This window comes from Heloderma suspectum, chromosome 2 (assembly GCF_057233095.1).
Source record: "Heloderma suspectum isolate Gila_16-S chromosome 2, 16-S_ref, whole genome shotgun sequence".
Taxonomy (NCBI): Eukaryota; Metazoa; Chordata; class Lepidosauria; order Squamata; family Helodermatidae; genus Heloderma; species Heloderma suspectum.
Window position 1 is genome coordinate 61,591,491 of NC_139459.1, and position 25,660 is coordinate 61,617,150.

A 25,660-nucleotide genomic window follows, 5' to 3' on the forward strand; every position below is an offset into this window, starting at 1 on the left:
CTGCTTATAGAGTTGGTTACTTTAGCACAGAGATAGGAAACTTTTATAATAGTGTGGGCCTGTGTGAAATACGTTTTGAGGAAAGCAGCTGGCCTGCATATTGGATGTTATCACTATAATTTACATATCTTTCTTTGTAAACATAATGGAAATGACATTTGCTGTGTAATCCTATGCATACTTACTCAAAAGTGAGGCCCACTGTCTTCAATGCAGCTTACTCCCTAATAAGTGTGTTTGGGATAACTAAACACTTCAAAACCAGCATTTTTCTTTTAAATTTGTATCTTGCCAACAATGACAAAATCCATCTCAAGTGAGAGTACCTATATTCAGCAAAAGTCTCTTCTATTGTTCTGCCCTGTAGGCTTGACACCAGGAGTTGCTGCATTTTAACTGCTGCCATAAAGTAATACAAGGCTGCTTGTGTTTTAAAGCTGCTCATCTAGCAATTACAACAACGTTATTATTGTTATTATTATTACATCATCAGTCAGCATGATGTTTTACAGAGAACAGGAGGATAGGTCTTTGTCTTGAGGATCTTGCAATCTAAATATATGGTATATATGTTTTCTGCTGAAGGTGCTGGTAGCAGTACCGGGTCCAGTGCCAACTCTGGTCACTGCCTACCACCTCCCCATCCATGTCAAGAGCTTTGCTCCAGGTAAATTGGTTGGAAGCTTTATTAAAGATAAAATTAGTAAGCATATAGAAGGACAAGCCCTGCTGAAAAAGAATCAACATGGCTTCTGTAAAGGTAAGTCCTGTCTCACTAAACTTTTAGAGTTCTTTGAGAAAGTCAGTAAACATGTAGACGGGGTTATCCAGTAGACATTGTTTACTTGGACTTCCAAAAGGCTTTTGACAAAGTCCCTCACCAAAGACTCCTCAGCAAACTTAGCAGTCATGGAATAAGAGGACAGGTCCTCTTACGGATCAGTAACTGGTTAAAGAACAGAAAGTGGAGAGTAGGAATAAATGGTAAATTCTCCCAATGGAGGGAAGTAAATAGTGGGGTCCCACACGGATCTGTATTAGGACCAATGCTTTTCAATCTCTTCATAAATGATCTGGAATTAGGAGCGAGCAGTGAAGTGGCCAAGTTTACCAATGACACCAAATTACTGAGGGTGGTTAAAACAAAAAGGGATGGTGAAGAGTTCCAAAATGACCTCTCCAAACTGGGAGAATGGGCATCTAAATGGCAAATACCATTCAACATAAGCAAGTGTAAAGTGATGCATGTGGGGACAAAAAATCCCAATTTCAAGTATAGCCTGATGCGATCTGAGCTAGTGGTGGCCGACAAGGAAAGAGATCTTGAAGTTGTGGTGGACAGCTCAATGAAGATGTCAACCCAGTGTGTGGCTACTGTAAAAAAAAGGGAAATTCCATGTTAGGCATAATTAGAAAAGGAACTGAGAATAAAATTGCCAATATCATACTGCCCCTATACAAATCTATGGTCAACCACACTTGGAATACTGTGTACTGTTCTGGTTACCACAGCTGGGATTGTTTACCTTGGAAAAAAAGAGGGTAAGGGGAGACATGATAGAGGTGTACAAAATTGTGCACAGTGCGGAGAAAGTAGATAGGGAAACTTTCTTCTCCCTCTCTCAAAATACTAGAACCTGAGGTCATCCCATGAAGCTGATTGGTGAGAGATTCAGGACAGATAAAAGGAAGTACTTCTTCACACAGCACACAGTTAAACTATGGAATTTGCTACCACAGGATGTAGTGATGGCCACCAACTTGGATGGCTTTAAAAGGGGGTTGGACAAATTCCTGGAGGAAAAGGCTATCAATGGCTACTAGGCTTGTTGGCTATGTGCTACGTCCAGTACCAGAGGCCTATGTACAGCAGTTGCTAGGGAACATGGGCAGGAGGGTGCTGTTGCACTCATGTTTTGCTTGTGGTTTCCTGGTCGACAGCTGGCTGGTCACTGTGTGAACAGAATGCTGGACTAGATGGACCCTTGGTCTGATACAGCATGGCTCTTATGGTCTTTTCTGAACCATTAATGACAACTGTAGGCCCAGCTAATTCATACAAGGAAAAGAGCTGCAAAGCTCATGTTCTTCTCTGCCACCATTAGGTCTGCACAGTCACCCAATGGAGCTCTCTCAGGTGGTCAAAGGCCTGTTACATTCTATCCCACCAGAAGAAAATGTAGACCCCCTGACAGTCCATTTTGACCCATTTGCGCCACACTTTGCAAATAAAATTGCTCAGATCCATGCCAACTTGGATATTACAGTTGATATAGAACTTTTGGATGTAATTTTAGCCTCTGCTTGTCCAGTTATAATGCATATTTTTCAATTTATACTGCCTAAGGATGTGGACAGAAACCTTTGAGAAGTGAGACTTACTGTGTGTGCTGGACCCTTGTCCTTCCAGATTTATAAGAGCGGCGAAGGGGGGAATGCCCCTTTGTGACAAGGTAGGATTCTACCATGTCTAAAAGAGGTGAGACGTTTGTTAAAAAAAAAATCCCTAAACCCATTGCAGTTTTGGATAATTTCCAGCCGATCTCGACTATTCTATTCTTGGGCAAGATGCTGGAGCATCTGGTAGCATTTCAGCTTCAGGGGTTTCTGAATAAAGTGGATTATCTAGATCCATTTCAATCTGGCTTCAGACATGGTTATGAGACAGAGACTGCTTTGGTTGCCTTGGTAGACAATATACACTGGGAACTGGACAGGGGGAGCTTTTGATACCATCCTTCTGAGGCATCTCATTCGAATGGGTCTTAGAGGCTATTGATAAATTAAAGTTACAAATTGATGTATACAGGCTAAAAATGACCCTCATACAGAGAGCTAGTATCTAACTGAAAAAGAGCCAACGCTTCATCCATACACATCCATTATGACCAATCTTAATGGGTTGTTCTAAGGATCAATGACATAAAGTATGTGAAGCCTTTTGACATTCCTTGCAGTATACTTTGGTCATTCGTTTTTGTCGCTTTTCCTTTTTATATTTGAAATGATACTTGAACATTGGGGCGTTATCATGGTCCAGAATCCTGCATGTGCAGTTGCCCTATTTACTTCAATGGTAGGAACTGCTCTTTGCAGAAAGCACATTTCACTACATTAAAATGAATGGGGAAGCTCTTGAGGGAAACCCATGTGATTACTAGAACTGCCTGTAATTGTAGAAACTTGCTGGATTGGGGACTGTATACTTTATCATCAGTTATCCCTTTTAAGTGTGATAATGTATTTGCCAATAAATAAACCTTGACAGAAATAGTATCTGAATGTGAAGTTCTTTCGTAACATAAAAGGCTATTTACTTTGTATAGTTCCTTCAGCTTCTTTATATGCTCTAATGAGAAGAATATTTTTTAAATATTTAACTGTACAAATACTATTCTTGTAAAGCAAATGCAGATTTCATACCATAGGAAAAGAAGAATGTAGCAAATTAAGCAAACATCAATATGTATAGAAAAATAGTTGGACATTTTCATTAAGTGGGTTTTGAACCAAAGCTGAAGATCTAAGCTCCAGTTGTGTCCATTGTATGACGGAGGGAGCAATCCTATGGCCACTAAACACTGTCTAGAGGGCCATAGGATTTTTTGGTTTCTGGGAACCAAGGTCCAAGCCAGGGCTCTGAATGTGGTTCCCAGAAACAGCGCTCCCCTCCCCCTCCTCTGCTCCCTCATAGCCAGCACAGTTCTCTCCACAACAGCTACATTTCTGCACTAAGAAATGGAGTGCGGACACAGCGAAAAGGGGGCAGGCCTGGGAGGGGAAGAGACCGTGGAAGCCACTTTACACAGCATTATTTATTTATTGGCTGCCTTTCAGGGCAGAAGCCCTCCCAAGGTGGCTTACAACAATGAAATACATAAAAAAGATTGAAATATTAAAAGTGATACAAATATAAAAAACAATAAAAGCCAACAATAAAAGCCAACAATAAAACCAACAACAATGTTAACAGCAGCAACAACAGCCGTCATATCAATAGAAGGCCAAGGTAAAATATGTTTCTTAAACATCTGCAATGACAGAGCATGGCGGACCTCCAATGGCAGCTTGTTCCAAAGGTGTGGGGCCACTGCAGAGAAGGCCCTTTCACTTGTGGTCACCCACCTGACTGCTCTTATGGGTGGGCAAATGAGAAGGGCCTTTCTTTCTGATCTTAAGGTGTGGACAGGCTGATATGGGTGTAGGCAGTCCTTCAAGTAACTTGGTCCCAAACCATTTGAATTGGGCTCACGCACTGGTAACCAGTACAGCTGGCACAGTATAGGCGTTATATGATCGAATCGCCCTACCAATACTCAGGCGACCGTATTCTGCACAAGTTGGAGTTTCTGAATCATCTTCAAAGGCAGCCCCACATATGGCATATTACAGTGCATTGTGTGGCCTCCTTCCCGCTCCTCCCCAAACCTAGACAACCGAAATCAGCCATCTAGCCAAAAATGCAGGGCATCTAATAAAAAATGCAGGGTCATCTCCGTCCTACGGCCACCCTGCATTGGATACTCAGCAACATTCGACTTCAGATGTTGCCGACTATCGCAATAGGATTGCACCTTTGCTCAAGTACAATATGTTTGCTCCATGTTATTTCTTTTAAATATTTTTCTTTATTAAATGTGCATTGACACTTTAAAAAGTGAATGAAACAGTTACAACTTACCATGTTCTAGGATTTATTAAAATGAAATGGACTGAAGAGCTATCCTATATTTATTTTAAATAAACTAAAAATACACATGCATTTAGCATTTTGCTTTGCATTACATATACTAATATAGACATATATTTATTTGTGGAGTTAAAACCTGCTTTGAAGAATCTGCTAGCACTCTTAAACAGAGTCTTCACAAGATGAATAAGGGAATGCTAAAGCAGAGATTACATAGATATGCAGGAAAATAATCTTTTTCAAATTTACCCAAGAAAAAGACAAGCACGACAGAAAAAAATGAGGTAAATGTGGGCTTCATTTATTGAAATGAACTCTGCTCCCTAGCCACTGGTTCAACTCCTGGGTGTTACAAAATTTTTATAAGTTTCTTTGCTCTTTAACTGGCACACTGTTTATACAGATTTTTTCTCCCTGCTACATGACTCTGCAGAGCAGCAAAATGGTAGCTAGCTATTAGACCGAGGAAATTAACAGTCTGTGCAAACATTCAAGGAAGTGATACATGAGAGAGACTGATAGACAATAAAGGAATTGACATAGAAGATACAATGAAGGAACACAACTGCAAGTTTTCTCAGCCTAGTAAATTTATTTCTAAATGATTATGAAAAAAATAGATACATTATAAGGAATCTGTAAATCTCATTCTTGATATTTGGGAATCTTCCTGCAACCTTTGTGCTTCTGTCATGACAGCCATGACATCAAAGACTGTGTAAACTGGAAAAAAAAGTTTTTGTGCACTCAGTATGCTGGCTTTTGATCAGTTCCAGTCATAGTTGAGGAACCAGTACCATCTGGGTCCTCGCTACTGAATGCGTTGGACTCTTGGTCCACTCACGTTTTGGCTCCAAACTCTCTCACAGGGAGAGGCAAGCCCAGAAAGAACTACCCAAACACCATGGGACACTGTGTTGCTGTCACTCTTCTGCTTCTCATTTACCCAAATTAAGCCGAGTTTGACCTCTTAGGTCCTCACCATGCCACAGGAGAAATCCACAAAAGTCCCTTTGTAAATGGACACATTTTTCCTAGCAGTTTCAACGCACTGCATTCTTCACATTCAGAAATGGGTCACAGAGACCCAGGGAAAGGTATCTGTGAATATCTATCCTATATAAAGGAAGTCCTTCTTCACAATGTATTCTCCTACCCTATGTCCTTTTCCCTCATTACGTGCGTGTGTGTGTGTGTGTGTGTGTGAATAGTTTGATCACTTTTTAGAACTGCATTTGGTCAGTTCTACCCAGTTCTGGTTCAACTTTCTCTGGCCAAACTAGTGGAAAGGATTGCAGCCTTGATGCCCTCCCCCCCACTACTCCCATTCTTTTCAGCTACCCATTTCAATCTTATCGAATGGCAGTAATCCCTGTGGCAGTTCAAGAAGACTGAAATTGTCAGTGGGAAATATTGTTGAAGGTAGCTGGGAGCACACAAAGCACTATAAACTGGAGTGACTGTGTTTTGAGTTTTAGATAACCTCCTTCCTTCACCTATCCCTTTTGTAAGTGTAACCATGCAACAGGACTAGCCTGAGTGTACCATTTCTTGTTAAAATAAATCTCTCTCAACCCTTTCCCCCTTCCCTATTCTCTCAAGCTCACTCCAAAACTTTATTTTATGGGAAAAACTCTCCATCTTTTGACCTTTCACAAGCCCATCCTATATCACTACATACTGTTCATGTATGTCCATGGCCTAGCTTAAACTCCAAAATCCTTGGATTCAGTCTCAGCAAGAACTAAGCTAATTTCTCCATAATCTGGGTCTCTCCACAGGCTCTAAAGTTCTAACTGATTTGTATGTTTCACTTGTACCTGATCTAAGATTGTTCTACCATGTTAATTTCCCCAAACTGATGAGTGCAAGATTTAAAAATCTTGCTTATGTGTAAATTCCACATTGTTTGAAGAAGCTTGTGTGTGTGTGTGTATGAGAGAGAGAGAGAGAGAGAGAGAGAGAGAGAAACCTGACTTTCTTCTTTGTGGTCTCTGTGCATCACACCTATGGGCGAATAGCAAGCTTATGTACCAGGAGGTGGGTCGGTGTCCTCATCAAAGAACCTTTGACAGCATCGTCCAACCAAACAAGCAGTCCCTTTGAGCTTGAACATCCAGCTGATAATGCCTGACAAATATGGAAGGGGTGCATCATGTTGCAGCCCGACAGACATCTGGTATTGACACTCCTCTCTCAAATGCCACAGATGCTGCTACTCCTCTAGTCGAGTGCGCTGTCCAGACCAGACAAGTCCAAGGACTCCAATTCATAAGCCAGCTGAACAGCTTGAACTACCCAAGATGCTAAGCATTGGGAGGAGATGGAGAGTCCTTTCTTATATAAGGAAATAACAGATAACAAATGCTGGGATCGACGAAATGACTCCGTTCTCACTTTATAGAATGCCAAAACCCTATGAACATCCAAGGTCTGCAGTGTTGTTTCAATTGGTGTCAAGGGCGAGACAAAAAAGGCAGGAAGAACTATATCCTGACCCAAATGAAAACTGGAAACAACTGATATTGCTTTCTTTAGGCAAGAAAGCAGTATCAGGAATAAGTACTACTTTATCCCTATGAAAGCATAAGTATGGAGTGTCCACTCGAAGGGCACACAACTCTCCAGAGTGCCAAGCCGAAGTAATGGCCACCAAAAACACCACCTTTAGGGAAAGAAGATTAAGATCCACTGTAGCAAGCAGCTCAAATGGTTTTTTGGTAAGCGCATGCAGACCCACAGATATGATCCATGCTGGTACCAGAGGTTTCACCGGAGGGGCAAGGTTTTTAATTCCTCAAAAAGTGACAGATGAGAGGATGTGAGAAAACTGAGGATCCATCATAACCAGGATGGAAAGCCAAAATGGCAGCTATGTAAACTCCAAGAGAAGAGCATTTAAGTCATTGCTCATGAAGCAACAGCAAAAATTTTAGAACATCTTGAATAGAACAATGCACCAGGTGAATGTCATGAGCTCTAGCAAAAAAAGTGAAATGTGCCCACTTACTAGCATAAGGTTTCCTGGTAGCAGGTTTCCTAGCTGCCTCAACGACAGACCAAAGCGAAGCAGGTACATTTAGTGTATCCACCGTCGGATCCTCCAAGCCGTGAGACATAAGGTAAGTAGGTCTGGATGCCTCACTTTGCCCCCGTCCCTGGACAACAGGGCTGGTGCTGATGGGAGCCGAAGATATTCACCTCTGGACTACTGCAGGAGCTTGGCAAACCAAGGCTGCCTGGGCCACTACAGCGCAATCAGGATGCCATCCACTTCATCCTTCTCCACCTTCGCTACTACCTGGTTGAGGAGAGGAAATAGTGGAAACATACAGAGGAAGCATCCATTCCACTCCTGTGCAAATGCGTCCCCAAGAGACCAAGCACCTCTGCCTACTCAGCTGCAGAAACTGTGGCATACTGCATTCTTCTCTGATGCAAGCAAGTCCAAAGCAAGACGACCCCACTGACAAAACAAGCAGTTGCAGACACTCAGATTGAGCTCCCATTTGTGACACTGGGACGGAGTGACTCAAATGGTTGGCCAAGGTGTTGTCTTTCCCCACAATATGAATTGCAGTAAGGGTGATGGCCTGGGCAATGCACCAATTCAAAGATTTGTATTGTAAGCCAGATCTATGGTATCAAATAAGTCCCTCCTTGTTTGCTTAGGTGGAACACAACCGTCATGTTGTCGGAAGCAATCTGTATGCGGTGACCCTGGAGGACCACCTCGAAAGCTCTCAAGGCCTTGTCAACAGCAAAAAGCTCCAGAGCACTGATGTGGTTGTTCGCCTCCGCCTTCGACCATAGTCCTTGCACCCTTAGGTGCCTGCAGTGAGCGCCCCAAGCTAGTAGTGAAGCTTGTCATGACTGTCAATGTTGGATTAGGAAGCTGAAAGGATATGTTTTGTAATAGGTTCTTCATACAGGACCACCGTTGTTGCAGCCTCAATCAAACCCAAGTAGTTCCTGTATCATGTGAGCCTGTATGGTATGGCAAGTTGAAACGTCTGACACAAGCTGCATTAACATTTGTGCCCGATCTCTAGGAAGGAACACCCTCCCCTCCAGAGAATCTATAAAAACTCCAATGAACTTGACAACTTGGGCTGGCACCAGAACCGACTTGTCGGTGTTCACACACAAACCGAGGTCCCTCAACAGATTCAACGTGAGTACAATGACTTTCTGCAAGCGGCTATTCGATTGAGCAACAAGGAGCAAATCATCGATGTACGGAGAGATCAGGAACCCCTGAAGTCTGAAATGGGAGCACACCACAGCCATGCACTTCATAAAGATCCTTAGGGCTGTCACGAGTCCGAAAGGCATGACCTTGAATTGGTATGCAAGACCATCGAGTGTAAATCGAATAAACCACTGGCTGAACTCCTCTACTGTGATATGAAAATACGCATCCTTCAGATCAATGATCACAAAACAATCTTCTCTCTGCAGCAAGGGTAGGATTGAAGATAATATAGTCATTCTGAACTTTCTGGATGGAATGAACATATTGACCCCACTGAGAGCCAGAATTGGGTGAAACCCGCCATCCTTTTTGGGCACTGCAAAGTAGTGGGAATAGAAGCCCTTGCGCAACTCCATCGGAGGGATTGGTTTGATTGCACCCTTCAAAAGAAGCTTGTCTACCTCCTCCAAGAGTAATTGAGATAAAGGAACGGTTGTGATGCCCAAGAAGGGAGGGAGAGCATCGAACTCAATTCTGTAACCTCGACGAATAATAGCAAGGACCCAAGAGTCTGTCATTATTCTCTGCCATGCTGGAAAAAGGCTGCAAGATGGGAGCCAAAGAGAGGAGAGTGATCTGTGAGAAGAAGCAGTGGGAGGGGAACAGTCAAAGAAGTTTGTTCATATAGTCCGGTCTCCTACGGGAAGACTGGAAGCGTGATGTCAATGCAAATTGGCACTTCTGCTGGGAGCCCTGTTGCTGTTGCAATGGCCAATCCGAATGAGGTCGAGACTGGTGGAAAGATGGTACCAAGAGCGTTGTCTAAAAGGTGGTTGAGCCTGTGAGAGACCCATCTTTCTTGCCCTGGTCTTAACCTTCTGAACAGTGCCCATGGCCTCATCAGTCTTGGAATTAAATAAACCCTCACCATCAAATGGAAGGTCTTCAATTCGAGAATGTGCCTCCTGTGCAAGACCCACCGACCTCAAACAGGCACGTCTTTGAAGCGCAATGGCTCCCACCATAGCTTTGGCATCACAATTGGCTTGGTGCCTGGCAGTGTTAATTTACTGCCTTGCTACCTTCATGGCCTCTGATTGAAAAACCCATGTCAATTCACGCTGATCTTCCAGAAGGTAGTAACACAGGGAACCAATCTTCTCCCACAAAATAAGTTGGTAATTTGTAACCTGTAGTCCAAGGGAAGCAGAGTACATATGCCTGCTCATCAAATCCAGTCTTCTGCCCTCCTTGTCCACTGGAGAGGAATGCATTCGATGGGATCTGCCCTGTGATGCCTCCACAATTACTGAGTTGAGGATGAGTGAATAAAAATCTCACATCTTTCTCCTGGATCCTATACATGGCCTCCAGCCTTTTGGAGGTCGGAGTTATGGAAGACGGTGCCTTCCAAGACAGTTGTACTGCCTGCAATAAAGTCAGAAAAATTGGAATGGTGACTGGAGTACTTGAATCGGTATGGAGAACGTCGAATACTGGATCTTTCATTCTCTCCACAGGTTGTTGAATCTCGAGGCTGAGTGACTGGGCTATCCTAGAAACCTGTTCAGCAAAATGACCCATATCCTCCAAAGATGAGGATGGGTGCTGAGAGCCCTCAGCAACATTGGGTGATAAAAGCAACAGCACAACGGACAAAACCAAAGCTGAGTCAGATTGGTAATACTCCCCTGGGGAGCAGGAAGAACCCCCATGAGCATCTCGATTATCAAGCTTAGGGACTCAGCTTGTGGAAATGGAGAGGGAGCTCTGCAGCCATCTAGTCTCTGCTTATTCGAAGCCTCCGGAGCCGACTGCTGAAGAGGAAGTAAAGAACACTGCGGAGCAGGCTTCGGCAACACTGGAGGAGGCGCCCTCACAACTGGTGGAGGAGGTGGTGGTGGTGGTGGCATAAAGGGTTCTGCAACCGGTGGGCGAGAAAGGGAGGACAATGGGGAAACTTCTTGCTGGTGTTGGTAAGCATAAACATAATGTCCATAAGGATACGGGCCCAATCACGGCGATGACCTGGAGGGCAAGACCAATCTGACCCTCTCTCCCAGAGTGCAGAGATCGGGACCTCTCCCTGTACCATGGCTGTGTCAAAACTAGTGCTCATTCACCCCTGCGAGAATAGGCAGAGTATCCCAATTGCGAGGAGAATTCACCATGGTGGGCATGCATGGAGTCCAACCCAACATTATCTCGATCCCGAGTCAGTGTCGAGTCTCTGACTTCGCCCTCCGACATAGATGCTATTGGTGGTGGTACCGAGGTCGATACTGAAGGTGCAAAAACCATTGGAATCAGTGAATGTAACATCGGAGGAGGCGCTGGCAGCCAGGCAAGCATTCCATCCGGAGAGGCAACCTTTTTCGACTCCTTCGCCTTCTTCTGCGCTTCAGAGGAATGAGAAGACCTCACTATTTTCAACAATTTCTTAGCAACAGAAACTGCCAAGGATCGGCCTGGGGCTGGAGGATCAGAATGGCCCACAGCTAGAGCTGGAGCTGACTGGGAAGGCGAAATCACCACCTTCTCCAAATCCTCTTTTTGAGGGAGCTTATCTGAACCCTTAGACCAACTTGCAGGCTGATCTGACCCTGACGCCAAGGACTTGGGGGGGTGTCCATCACCTTCAGCACCTTCTCCCAAAGAATCGCCTTAAGCCTCTCAGCATGTTTTTTTTCTCGTCTGCTTACTAAATAACATGCAGTGATGGCAGGCCTCCACAATATAACCTTCACCCAGTCAGAGAAGGCACAAGGAGTGACCGTCTGTGGGAGGTAACTTTCCCTCGCATTGAACGCACTTCCGAAAAGGGGCCTTAACGGCCATATGCCCAAGGGCGCCATGTGATCAAAGGATTGCAAAGACCAAACAAAAACTTAACCAAAAATGAAAAACTGTTAAAGAGAGAAGAACTAGAGAAGAAGAAAGAGAAAGCCAGAAAAAAACAAGATAAATTTCTCTTCAGCAAAAGCCTACAAGAAGTCCCTTCAAATGAGTGCTGCCACAACGGCGGTCGATGAAGAACCGAAGGATTGAGCGGGAACCCGCTGGAGTATGCGCAATGGATGGTGGGGGAAGGGTTCTGGCCAATTTTTCCTTAGCTACAGAAGTTTCCTGAATCAAGGCACAGGCACAGAGCCCATATGTGTGATGCACAGAGACCACGAAAAAGAAGGCCTGGTTCTCAGTTGACCATTGCCTAACCTTATCAGGCTGGAGTACCTGAAGAAGAGCCTCCCGAAATTATTTCAAAGAATGGGCACGTTAATCTGAGAGCAGGCTGGACTCAAGTCAAACAGGTATACCTATTGGTACATTTCCTTATTTTTAACACGTCTATATCCCTCCGTTCCTGACAGTTCAAAACCACATAAAATATCCTGCTTAATATGTTAAAAACACAGGAACAAAAAGAATAAAATAATCCAATAAAACCAGGTTACTAAGAAAGGAGCCGCAGAACAGAAGCTCAAACACTGAAGGTGGGAGGACAATAAGGAGGAGGCCAGACTAGCAGGTATAAGCTTCCCCATTCATTTCAGTGGCAAGTCCCAATCCTTTCAAGTATCCCTTTGCAAGAACGGATCTAGTCCCTTTACTGCAGTGAATGAGATAGGTCAAGGGTGAGACACTCCTACACTTCTAAGATTGTAGTGTTTGACTCATCACATTTAAAGTCCAAAACAAACAAGAAGTCTATAGTCAAACTAAGGTAGTTCAGATGAACCCCCTCATGTGTTCAAAGCATATGTGAGGGGGCTGCTTGTCAGCATGGGTTAGCCAACCCTGCTGTGTGCTCCAGCCTTGCATTTGGCAAGCATGAGAAATGGTCATATGTGCATAGGGTTCCCCTTTGTGTGGAGCAGCTCTATGCATATACATCAGTACATTGCAGGGTCCCTTCTTATGCTTGCCAAACATGTGACTGGCATGCACTGGCAGTGTGGGTTACCCTATTCCCCCTCTGAATACCTGAGCAGAGCTCATTTGAACACCCTATTGTATCCTGCTTCTGTTTATTATTTAAAACTACTAAGCCACAGCCTTGAATCCAGTACCATGGCTCTAGTACATGGAATATCCAATCTTTAACCTTCTATAAATAATTATAGTATTGTGGTTCTAGTCATACCACAAATTCTAAAAAGGCTGCCTATATAATATTTATACAATCCTTTTAGTCAAAGTTTTTCACATTTGGATACCATGCAGCCAAATAATTTACTGCCATTTCTGCTCATAATACCCATAACATGTGTCATAACAGGAGAATGACTAGCACAAAAAACTAAATATCAGTAATAAGATGATGCAGAATGAGAACTTCATATACCTTTAACATGGCATGATATATTTTTAATTATAAAATGTAATTTAAAAGAAGGGCATCTGGATTGCATAATAACAATAGACAATTTATCTCTCAAGATGGAACAACAAAAGGGTTCACAAAAAACAACAACTTATACACTCAGAGATTATCATGACTAGACTGTCACACCGTGACCTTGTTGGCATCTAGATAATCTGACAATATTTTGTAGTGCATTGTTTCAAATCAATAACTAATTAACAAAGTACAAAAGAAGTTGCACTCTTTCTGAGACTCCTTGTTAAAAATGGCTTTTGGTTGCACATGGGCAGAAAGGTTGCTTTTATGACATCTTCACAAGTCTTTCAACATCCTGCTACTGTCAGATTAAATTACTTTAAGCAATTAATTGTCATACGCTAAAACAGAAGCACATTTGTTACAACCGGTTGTCATAATGACATGGTGAGTAGTTGTTTTGATATGAATTTCTTCTACTGACCCTCTATCATATCTTAATTTTTTTGGTTGACCTAACTGGAAGATTGGGAGCAAATCCTCTAACTCAAGCAGCACTCAAGCTGCCATAAATAGGAGCAGGGAGGCTTACTAGGACTGGGATTACATACTAAAGAGCAACTGAAAAGATGTTCCACAGATATCTACAGAAAAATGCATCAAGGTTACATTTTAAAAATCCCTTCAACTATACAAGCATAAAAGAGCATCTCCTTCAATAAGCATAGCTAGACTAAGTGCAAAGAATAAAGACAAGAATTTCATTCAGCCATCGTGATATGATATAGCACAAACATTTAAATAGATACTGATACAACTTCTATCAAAGTATCTGTCACATTATGCTCAATGTGTGATCACTTTTTATGTTCTGTTCGTTTTTTAAATAGTAACTTTAGGATGAGATCAGGGTTGTGAGGGGCCAACTCTTTCACCCCACCACTGTACTTCACATTACAATCTTGCCCCTAAAGCTGCTATTTGCCATGGGAGGGAAGCTGCTACTGTTGGCAATCACAAGCACCCTCCCATGGAAAACAACATGGGGGGTATTTTTGTTTGGACTGTGGCATGGAGAAAAAGGTTAAATCTTCCTCTGAGTAACAGACATGTTAAATGCGTTCACACATTTAACATAACATGTGGTTTGACCCATTCCAAAGGTCCAAATCATATGGAGAGCCTCTAGAGATAGAGACGGTTCTCCCTTTCAAAAAGTCTTCCTCCACACGTAGAGGGCGATGGAAACAACGATGGAGGTGGGCAAGGGTAGTGCATCCCCCTTCCTTGTGTGTTTACTTCACTCAAATTCCTAATGCCTGAATAGTTTTGTCATTCCAGCATTCTAACTTCTTCTTAAAGAATATTCAGTATATCTCAGTAAACCTCAGTAAATCCATGTTGACAGGAAACTTAAATTAGGTGGATTATTCATAGAGGCTGTGATGATAACATTAAAATTCGAAGCATTACGTAGGTCTCTCTTTATTACAGTCATAAGACCCTTTCAGGTTAAAATAAGGCTGTTGACAAGAGAACAAAAAAATACTATTTTTAAAAATTTAGTGAATACACTGGTCAATTGGACTCTTATATGCATAGTGATTTTTTTTTAAGTTAGCCACCTGTTCAGTAACATATGGAAGCCTATGTAACAGATAATGCATTACCAATTTTTCATCTGAATGCCCTGGTAAACTAGTCAAAAGAGGATACATTATATGACATCTCAAACCAAACCAGAAATTACAATATAGAAATACATGTGTCAGAGTTCCAGAAACTCCCACACTGAAAACTGTTCCAAAGAGGAAATCCCTTGCAACAGAATTTAGAAGAAATCTTTTTAGACAGGAAGAATGGAGTGTTACTTCATAGCCTGGTAACAAAATTATGAGACGTGGAAAAGCTGGACTAGCTGGAGACTCGAGGAAGTGCTGAAAAGGTGGAGGACCCAGAGAAATGTCAGTTCAACACTTAAAAGTGAAAAGATGACATTGCCAAGGGAGAGATATTGTGCCCTTTTAGGGCACCTACTCTGTTCGCATTTTCCCTCCATTTTCAGTGCTTCTCAATTGTGCTACTGGGTCCCCCCTTTCTCTTACTATTATTTCTTCCCAGGTCCTTTGCAACTGTGTGTAAATTAGCCTATCTGCAGTCTCACCTTGTCTATTTCCTTGTAAGTTACCTACAAGGCTTCAGTGTTCCTGTTGACAACTAAAAAACACAAGGAAACTGAATCGAAAAGACGACACATATGGATAGGTGAAAGTGCACACTTGCGAAAGAATGGGAAAAAATCATTTAATAATTCTGAGTACATTTGTGTATACCCGAAACACTAATTTTTTATAACAGTGGCAAACAAATGACAGTCCCTCCAAAGTGCCGTTTGGGCATCAGTGGAGGGGCAGTCACTGGCAAGGGAGGCTCAAGGTGGCAATGGCAAGATCATTAAGAGAAGCATAGGCTTTTTTGCCACTCTTGCCAAGCAGCTCTGTAGCCGATCCCAGCAACCCACAATAAAATTGCTCACCCAGGTTCAGACAGCATGACAACCCACCATTGGTATGAACAACCCTACAAATAAGCCATAGGTTCTCAGGGTGGCTTGTTTGCAAGAATTAAGCCACCCTGTGGAAAATGCACTGGCTTTGGACAACATGACAACCCACCATGGCTGGCTGCCCATGGTGTGTTGTCATGTCATGAGAACCCAGGCACAGACAGTTATTCTGTTTCAGTTCATAGCTCAGACATGCTTGCCTTGTGCTTGCTAACGTAATGATGAGTTCATCCACAAATACTCATAGGGCAGGATCCAATGGTGTCATTATGTAAACTCAAATAGTATTAGTGGAGCTCCACTGAATCTTTCAGTTGTGCAAGTGCTTGGGGACTGCGCTAGCGTAGTGTGCGCTAGTGGGGCACATGGCCCACTCCTGAAAGTGGTTGCGCAACCCCTTTAGTTGGATTCTCCCCTTCCTCATAGTTAGGAACCTAGTTTCTGCAAGTGCAATGTTGGATACTGCCCATCAATTTTCAAATTTATGATAATCCCAACTTTGACACTATGATACATTGCCTATATGAGGCCTCATGGATGAAATATCTGTGAAAATATCTCCTATCCACAAACTGCAAGTAGATGTACATTTGAAGCATTTGGAAAAACATAAGTTGAAATGAGTCATTGACATAATTTTCTAGAGTTAATCAGTCAGGGTTTACTAGCAGATGAACCTGTTGATACTACAATAGCACAGTGACCCATTCTTAGTCTCCTGCATATGCCTAAGAATACTGACACCATTCATAAGTATTATGTTTTTCTTTAAATATTATATTTTGGTTTAAATTTGCTTTAAATATACTAAATCAATACAGTTTTATTACCTACTATTTATCTCCTGAAAGGGGGCTGAAACCCAGCAATATATATGCATGTATTTATTTAATTTACAACATTTATACACAACTCCACATCTAAATGGATTCAAGAGAAGTGAACAATAAAGATAAAAGGAATAAAGAACAGTATTAAAAGTGTTTTAAAAAAACACAGAATACCAATAAAAACCGTGGCTGGTAATCGGGGAAGGCTTGTTGAAATAAAAGTGTCTTCAGCAGGCGCCAGGAACAAAACAATGTTGGTGCCTGCCTGACATCCAGCGGCAGGGAATTCCACAGAAAGAGACCTACCACACCGAAGGCTCAACTGTGGGTGGATTCCAACTGGGCCGTAGGTCTGTGCAGAACCACCAGGAGCACCTCATCTGATGACCTCAGTGACCAGGTAGGTTGGTGAGAGAAGGAATATGTATGGCACCATTGCCTTGATGACAATCCTGAAGCTGTCCCAAATAGTGAGACTGGTAATTCCATGCCCTATCACCTTGGCTAGAGAGCAAATTAAGGAAGTGACTATATCCTGATAGCATATCCAGGGCACAAAGGTGCTCAGAGAGCATGAGAGAGAGACTGATTCCCTGGGCACTTTAATCCCAAATGTTGGGGTGGTAGAAAGAAAGCCTGATAATGCTTCAGGCCCTTCCCTTCAGGCCCTTCCCTTACAATATTTGTAATATCTGTGGGATTTACCAACGTATACAACTGTTATTTAATGGAGTCTTTTAAAATCATTTAGTACACTTAATAGCTGCAGCTTATTTACAATATTTTATTAAACTGCAGTAGAAAATTAGTGGCTGAACATACTGCAAACCAAGACACATTTTTGTGATAATAAATACAGTTAGTATTCCACAGAATTGTATTCACTTCCACTGAAGCAAATGCTCATCTTCTGTGTTTAAATTATAATCGTTCAGATTATTAACTATAAAATCATCACCACATATTAAAAAAAGATATAAATAGCATTTCACTCTTCTTGAATAGCTTACTTTATAACATTTAAAGAGCAAGATACAAACTATCCAAAATACGTTTTACAGGTTATTTTCAACCCTGTGTTAAACTAGAATCTTGATTAAATTATGCAGTAATTTCATTCCCAGCAGTGCCATCTATTGGGGAAGCTCAATAGAATAAATATTTCCATAATACTGAAATGTTCATTTGACTATAAAGAAAATGTATTTCAATTTGGATTAGCAAAAGTAAAAACAACAACTCTATTGTAAGAACAAATGTCTATGACAGTTGCATGTTTAAGCCAAAGAACAGTATGGCAAATTTGAAAAAAGGAGGTCCTCATTGAACCTTTTGACCTTAAGAGACATGGAGCATTGTTGATCCATTCAGCACTCCTCTCAGTGATTCAAGAAGTGAAGAGTGTGCAGTGGGAGCAGAATTAAAAAGTATTTGAGGACTAACCTTTTCTTTTTCTATTTGAAAGTTTGACTGGGTATCATAGCCAAGTGTATACACATAAATTGTTAAGAAACATCAGATGGGTACTTAGCTTAAAAAAATTGTGCCAATATGTATTGGTTTGACATTGTCTAGGTGAAGCCATGATACAGGAAACTTTACAATATTCAATGAACCAGAATCCGATGATAAAACTTCTGCCACCACAGTGCTTCAGTTTAGCATATAACTGCTATAATTCATGTTCCCTTAGTAGTCCTGGGGGAAATATAATGAGTTGAATCTCAATTAGATTGTTTTAAATGAAAACAAACTTCATTACCACTTCTGTCAGAGAAGCTTCAAAAAGCTCTATGACGAGGGTCAACTAAAGTGATGCAGTCATTGCGAACAACTATTTAAGTGGCCAATTTAAATGAAAACAGGAAAAATAGGATTAAAAGTTTTCCTGAGAGATTTCATGGCTCTGTAGAGAATTGTTCCTTTACACTTAAAAAGGAATGCTGTTTAAAGAGTGAAGAAAAGGCCTCCAAGCAAGTTTGAAAAAGTAAATATCTGCAAACTGGCCTAAAATGTAATCACAGATATATCTTCACAGAGAACATGAAAACAAGAATAGCTGGATCCCAAGTTTCCCTATTCTTTTTATAGTCTGATTTGTCTTCAGAGCTCTCAGTGGGTTAAAAATCATACTGTCTTAAGGACTGTTTCTTACAGTAATTTATAAAATAATACTAATAATACATTACAGGATAGTAAACAATAATATACCAGGGATATCCAAAGATGAAGATAGGGTATTTATTAGTAAAAAGTAAATAAAGATAGAATTATCAAAACTGAGTTTGCATCTCTTGCCCTTCTTCAATAAAGCTGGTAGATAAAATGTGACCACATCTTCATTTACAGAAAACATGAAAGTTTAAATGTGTTTTCTTATACTTCTTATACTAAATCATTAAAATAGATAACATTTGTTGTTATCCATAAAGGTGCTCTTTTCAAAGTTACTTTGTGTTATGTTCCAGTGATGAAATGCCATTACTTTCAGATAAGGTCACAATCATACTTGATACCTAACCTCCTATAATCTTTGTAAAGAACTGGAATTTAAGGGAAATTCTCTATTTGGAAAAATATGTTCAATATAGGTTTTCTATGAAATATATACATTATTGTAGAAATAACTTTTAATAATTCATTCCTTAGCTGAAAACAGTTGTACTGGGATCTTCTCTGGACATGATAAACAGAGCATGTCCACTATAGATATGAAATGAAAGGTTATGAAAGGTTATGAAAGGTTATGAAATGAAAGACATTTTGCTGACTGAACCAGAGCCCAAATGGCATCCCCACTCCTGCTAGGACCAAGACTAACAAATGTTGCTGCACCATTCAGGCATCAGTTCTCAGCTCCGTCTATCCACACCCCATGGTGCCACCTGAAGCAGGTTACTTGTCCTCACTACATGGTAGGGCAGGCCCTGTTATGAATTAACACTGTTCAAAACTGAATGGAAAAGAAAGCAGCTCTTAGTCACCTGTGTATGACTTCTGAAGAAGCCACCAGTACTTCTTTGAATAAGTGATAAGGCAAAACTGATATCCAAGAAGTTAGGGATATGTTTAGAATGGCAGCCACAGGTAATCTAGAGACATAGCCTATTACCACATGATGCAAAGATTGTACCACTTGGTTTTAAATTTAAATGCATTAATAATGCTTAGTGTTTATATGGTGCTTTAGAGGGTTCATGGCACTTCACATATATTATCTCAGTAATGTACACAGTCTACTTTAATGTAAAAATAGACACACACATTAGTGAGAGAGTAACAGAGAGAGAAAGAGAGAGAAAGAGAGAATCTACAGTGCTGTCCTATGCATGTCTACTTGGAAATAAGTTCGGAAATAAGTTCAGAGAGCTTCGGCTATTGGGTGGTATAGAAATGAAATAAATAAATAAATAAATAAATAAGTTGCGTTGAGTCCAATGAGACATACTCCCAAGGTAACTGTGTACAGGATTTCAGCCTTAATGTACTTTAAGCAGGATCAAAACTAACATTCATGATACTAGAATTTAAGTTAAATTCTGGGGTTCTGTCAGTTCAGAAAACTGTTCTCAAAATCTGTATTAAAATCTACAATGTTTTGTCTGTTCTGCTGTCTGTTCATCCAGGAAGCTCTCTTTGTTTTGGTGTTTTTAATTCCATAGCAATAATCTTCCTGCATTCATATAATATCTCTATTCTTGTAATATTTTACCTCTTTGATGTCAAAACAATTTCTGTAATCTCATCAAGTTTCACAATATCAGCATTTCATGTTAAATAAAGTATCTTAATTGGTTACACTTCAATTAGGTTTTCTTCTACAACAGAAGGGCTCTAGATGAGGAACATAACAAGTAGCCATAGAGGATGGATGTAAAAGCTTCACTACAGTATCAACAAAGCAGTGTCTTCTCAAGTAAAATATGCAAGCGCAAAACTGACATGCAATACGTGGGACCTAGATTAAATTTAAAAACACACACACAGAAAAAGCAACAGACATATTTTGAACCACTCAAGGGTGAAATCTATTGCTTCGGACTAGGACAAAATTCTCTCTATAGATTTAAGCATTCCTGTTTTTCAAATGCTTTTCTAAATTTAAATCTCATTATTTATAGGTACATAAAAACTGCCTTATACCAGTCAGACTATTTATCCATTTAGTCCAGTATTGTCACTCCGACTGGCAGCACCTCTCCAAGCTTTCAGGAAGAGATCTTTCCCATCACCTGCTGCTTAATCCTTTTCAGCTGGAGATGCCAGTGACTGAACTAGGAACCTTCTGCGTGCAAAACATGTGCGCTATCAGCAAGCTATAGTCACTCCCCTAAAAATTCCCTCCTGAAAATGGGTGGAGTGGAGAATGAGGAAGGAAAGGAAACAAATTACACAAGCAGTTAAGAGGCTAGTCAGCATTTCTCTATGACAGCTCAGTCTCTCAAAGAAAGTATAAAGCACTTATTTATTGCTTGAGAAGGGATGTAATCAAATTAAAGAAGAGAGTAACACAAGTTTATAGTACAATGAGCAGAAATACTGCGTTCCTTCCTATTTATCTTGTAGAGATTTCCTGCTGCCATCCTACCTGTTGTCACCTCCTGTTAATAAAGTTTCTCCCTCTCAGCCCTTTCCCCCAAATGTTAATACCCTCATACTAACGCTTTAACATTTCATTAATCTATATATGTGGCAAAGAGCCATTCACTTTGCTCACATTTGCTCATAAAAGTACTGTTTTTACTACTGATCAAGCTTGCAAGTAGGTAGCGGGAAACAAAGGGGGAGAATTTCCTCAACCCAGTTTCTCCCCCTGTCCCCGAATAAAAATAGGGTATAGAATTGGTTTTTTAATTAAATGAATGGATAAATTTTTAAATCAAGGTTCATGTTATAGAGTAATTTACATTAATAATCTATTTCTTATTAATTAAAAAGCTTCTAAAAAGGATCCATTTTTAAACAAAGTATGTCAGTTTCTGAAGGCATGTGCAAATGTCCCCTTTTTGTGCATTGTCTTATCTATCTTTCCTATCTGATATGCTTATTACCTTACTTTGATTTACTATTGATTTTTATTTTGCATTAACTGCCAAATTTATGCAGACATAAATTTATGCAGACATAAATTTCCTGAAGAATTTATAAAAATAAAATTTTGATAAAATTTAAGAGGAGTCAACACTAGGTTACAGGACAATTGCAAATTCCACTGGTACATGCATCATGTTTCATGTTCTGTATCAGTGAGCGTGTGTTTTAATGTTACATTTAAGATGTGCCAAATACCTGTTTATTCAGAAGTATCTGAATGTACAACAGCCAGTTCGTATGTACAAATTAAGTCAATATGTTATTTCTATAGTAAAAAGCTATACTGGAATATAATGGTCAGGATCCAAAGAACCGTGACATGTTTTTCCCCATGCTACTTGGAAAACTGTTTTCTGCAACTGCAGGGAGTTTCAAGAAGTTTGTTCTATGTTGTAGAAGTCTGTTCTTCAAAGAAAAAAGGTCAAAATTCTACTAAGTGAGCACAAGGTTTGGGGCTAATCTAAAGTATTTCTTTGCATCCACAATGTTTGGACTTTAGTTCAGCAATGAATAAAAATGCTTGGAATTTACTGGCTTGGGTTCTATGTTTCCAGGAGAAATGTTTGCCAATATGTACAGCAGCAGCCTCTGGTGGTCTGAACGAAATCAGGTGTAAGTACAGGATAAATATATATTTTTGAAGACATGTATGTATTTATTCAGCTATTTGTTCTTAATTGAACATACGTAAAAGATGCTTTAAAAATGATGTATTTGTTAACAGTTCAACAAATGGATCATTGTAAAGCATTCTAAACACTTAGAATGTACAATGCATTAATTAAATAATCACATGTGAAACTTTTTTTTCTTATTGTATGGAATATTGTATCTAATGCAAATTTCCAGTTAGTTTTTGCTTTGATTTGAACCAAATATAATCCTATGAAACATGACATTTTTCCTTTGACTACTGAACACAGTTGGCAGATGTTTTCAAGAACAAAAAATCATCTTAGAACAGAACACAGTAAGTAATCTTTCCTGCCATATTGTGTGAGATGAAGTTTATTGCCCAGACCAAATCAATCCCCTTAACAAACTGTAACATATATTGGCAAGTACATTATTGCCTAGTTAAAAAAAATACAGCTTGAAACAATAAGCACTTTGATCTTTCAAGCTGTACTGTTAAAGCTTCAGAAGGTATGCATAATCTGCTAGTTACTCATTTCTATTTATATTCTTCCCTTAGAAAAAGACTTAGCAAGGACCTCAGTTGTAACTTATGGTTGTACATACGGATTATTATAGAGGAGGTATGGGTGGCATTTTTGAATAATGAAAATGTAGGCCATTCACAGATATTTGAGTGTGTACTTTAGATACAAATGAGATAAACTAATCAAAATAACCAAATTACAAAACCAGTATTCTCAAACTTTTGTTGAATAATTTACAATATTCTTAAAATGGATAGAACTAGCAGAACTAACACAGACTATTATTCAGATATCAGTTAGCTGGTCTTCAAAAGTGCAGTTGACAATTGAGAATTCATTTGGTGAAACAAGATTTTCTCCTAGATGAGAGTATTCTCTTCTCTATCTGCAACTACTATGTCATGTGTTTGTGTGTGTGTGTGTGTGCGCGCGCGCACGTGTTTAATCAAGTAGCTAATATTGGCACTTTTGTTTGCTCTCCCTGGGTATTACTCCAGTGTGTTTTGGTGACATCCCCACTGGTTTATGGAAGTGATTAACCAGTGTTTACCTAGCAGGAATTGGCACAAATTGGCAACTGGTTAAGATCCACTGAATATCTGTTGGAGTATTCAAAGGTTCTAGCACCTTGTAGTGAGAGAAAGGCAGTCCAATAACTCCACCCTGTTCATCAAGTGGCTATAATCACAAGTCACTGGAGTTTAATAGGCAAATTGGCAAAACAAAGCAAAAACTAAAAACCTTGAGTGAAAAGGGGGAAATAAATGTAGTATCACTGTGCATATAGAAATATATATAATCGCAGTTGGGTCAAAGCACTGAGTTTTAAGAGTATAAGTTCACGAACCTATATTCATAGGTTAGCAAGCAAGCAACAAAATTGTTCATCTTCGCATACAGCACTATAGTTATGCTCTTAATCATTTTCAAAATGGATACAGGCAGTTACATAAAAGTGTAAGTAACTTTTCAGATGAAGCATCCATTCTACCAGATAATGTTTGCCTACTTAATTTTGGCTTTACAATGCCCTCCCAATGCATTCGACATGGATAGAATTGGGGCCTTAAAAATTTTGCACAAGCAAAATCAACTCCTAGTTACATCAGAGTGTGTGTGTGTCATCAATTTCGCCCCCCTGCAGCACTTCCAAACTGGTTACCAAGGGTTGGGACCCTCTGGGGATGTTTTCCAGGGGCTATAAGGGGAATTCAGCAAGCCTCCTGCATGCTAAAGTGCCTTCTGTGGTGTAGTGACATCTTTGGATTCAAGCTATGTGTGGAAGCGACCTGGCTTGAAGTATCTGATCAGGGGGCAAACATATGTAGCATTTGATATGGTAATTACATCAAACTTCAGGATGAAAAAATCTATATGAGAAATTCTTTGCAAGAAAGAGAAAGTTTGTTAGAGCAATGGGACTGAGCTCTTGTATTAGCATAACAGTCAAAGTCCAATTGTCAAGCAAAATGCAACGACTGATCTTGTCTCTGGATAAATTCACAACACCACAAAATCCTCAGGATTCCTTTCTTTCCAGAAGTGGCACTGACTCCTGAGTAATTTATTGCATATCATATTAGGCAAAAAAGGAGAATGCTAAACCTTTTTGGCTATTTTTTACATACAGCTATTATTTTCATCATTCTTTCCTGTTCCTCATTCAGTCAGAGAGACATAATTTGTTCCTATTTCATACAACTATGCATGTACAGTGAAATTAATAAAACTATGCTTTCCCTATATATTGCAGGTATCCAGAATAATAATAATAATAATGAGGAGGAGGAGGAGGAGCAGCATGTTGAAAATTAATATGAGGTTAATTTTTTTCCTGAATTTTCACTGTTCACTCACCATAGGCACAGCATTCTAATGACACTGGAGCATTTATGGTGTATTTTTACTGCTGAATAACAATGCTAACTTCTATAAAGAGAGCTCTGAAAATTGCATGGATATGTCTAGAATGTATAATGTATCATATGTATATGAAGCAGAATGTGTCAAAGCGCAAATAATATTGTTTGTGCCCCCTGCAGAATTAGAAATCCTTGGGTAGCACTGTTATAACGATCCCATGCTGCTAGCATTACAAAGTGCAAAGGTTCACTGACTAAGAAAAGAAAAGAGCAAGGGACAGAATTTCCTCATTGCACTATTATTGAACTATTCTGGCTTAAATATTTATTAAGATATTAATAATTCCCTTCCTTTCTCTTCCTTTAGAAGCTTAACTGAAATGTAATGGGTGGCTGCACATATGTAAATAACACATTACAGGCCAAAGATACAACCATACAAGATGAACATCAGCATTTGCCCAGTATATTATTAATTTACCAGGCAATGTGTTAAAATGTTAGACTATTATTTAAAAGAGTCGAAGCTACTGCTGCCCAAGAAGATCACAGAATGATGTGAAAACATTCACCACTTTGTAAAACATGTTACCTAAACTATATTTAGAAAGTGCTTCTTATACACCCATCTACTTAAATTTGATATCAAATCAGCCCTTGTCTCTGGAATACATAGCATGTTCCTTTGGGGTTTATTTGATGTTTCTCTTTGAAATTAAAAAGGATTTTTTCCGACACTTTCACATTCACTGCTAATAAAAATATCAGTAGAAAGAAGAAGCTCTTACTTTTAGTACTGGACAGTTACACAAGTTAGCGATATGTACATTTTAAAATAATACTATTTTAAGATTTAGCTAGATAGGTGAAATTTTAAAATGTTCTATTATTCAGTATTAATGCAAAAGAAACTAGACC

General features: G+C 40.0%; 1 protein-coding gene and 1 pseudogene across 39 annotated transcripts in view; both read right to left on the minus strand.

The window, feature by feature from the left end:
* The window catches only part of ARB2A (ARB2 cotranscriptional regulator A), a 362,761-nt gene that overhangs the window by 208,221 nt on the left and 128,880 nt on the right, over positions 1 to 25,660 (minus strand). The window lies entirely within an intron of this gene.
* Positions 1,381 to 25,626, minus strand: LOC146352287 (uncharacterized; annotated as a pseudogene). Its single transcript, XR_014787658.1, has one exon. The product of XR_014787658.1 is annotated as an uncharacterized LOC146352287 (transcript).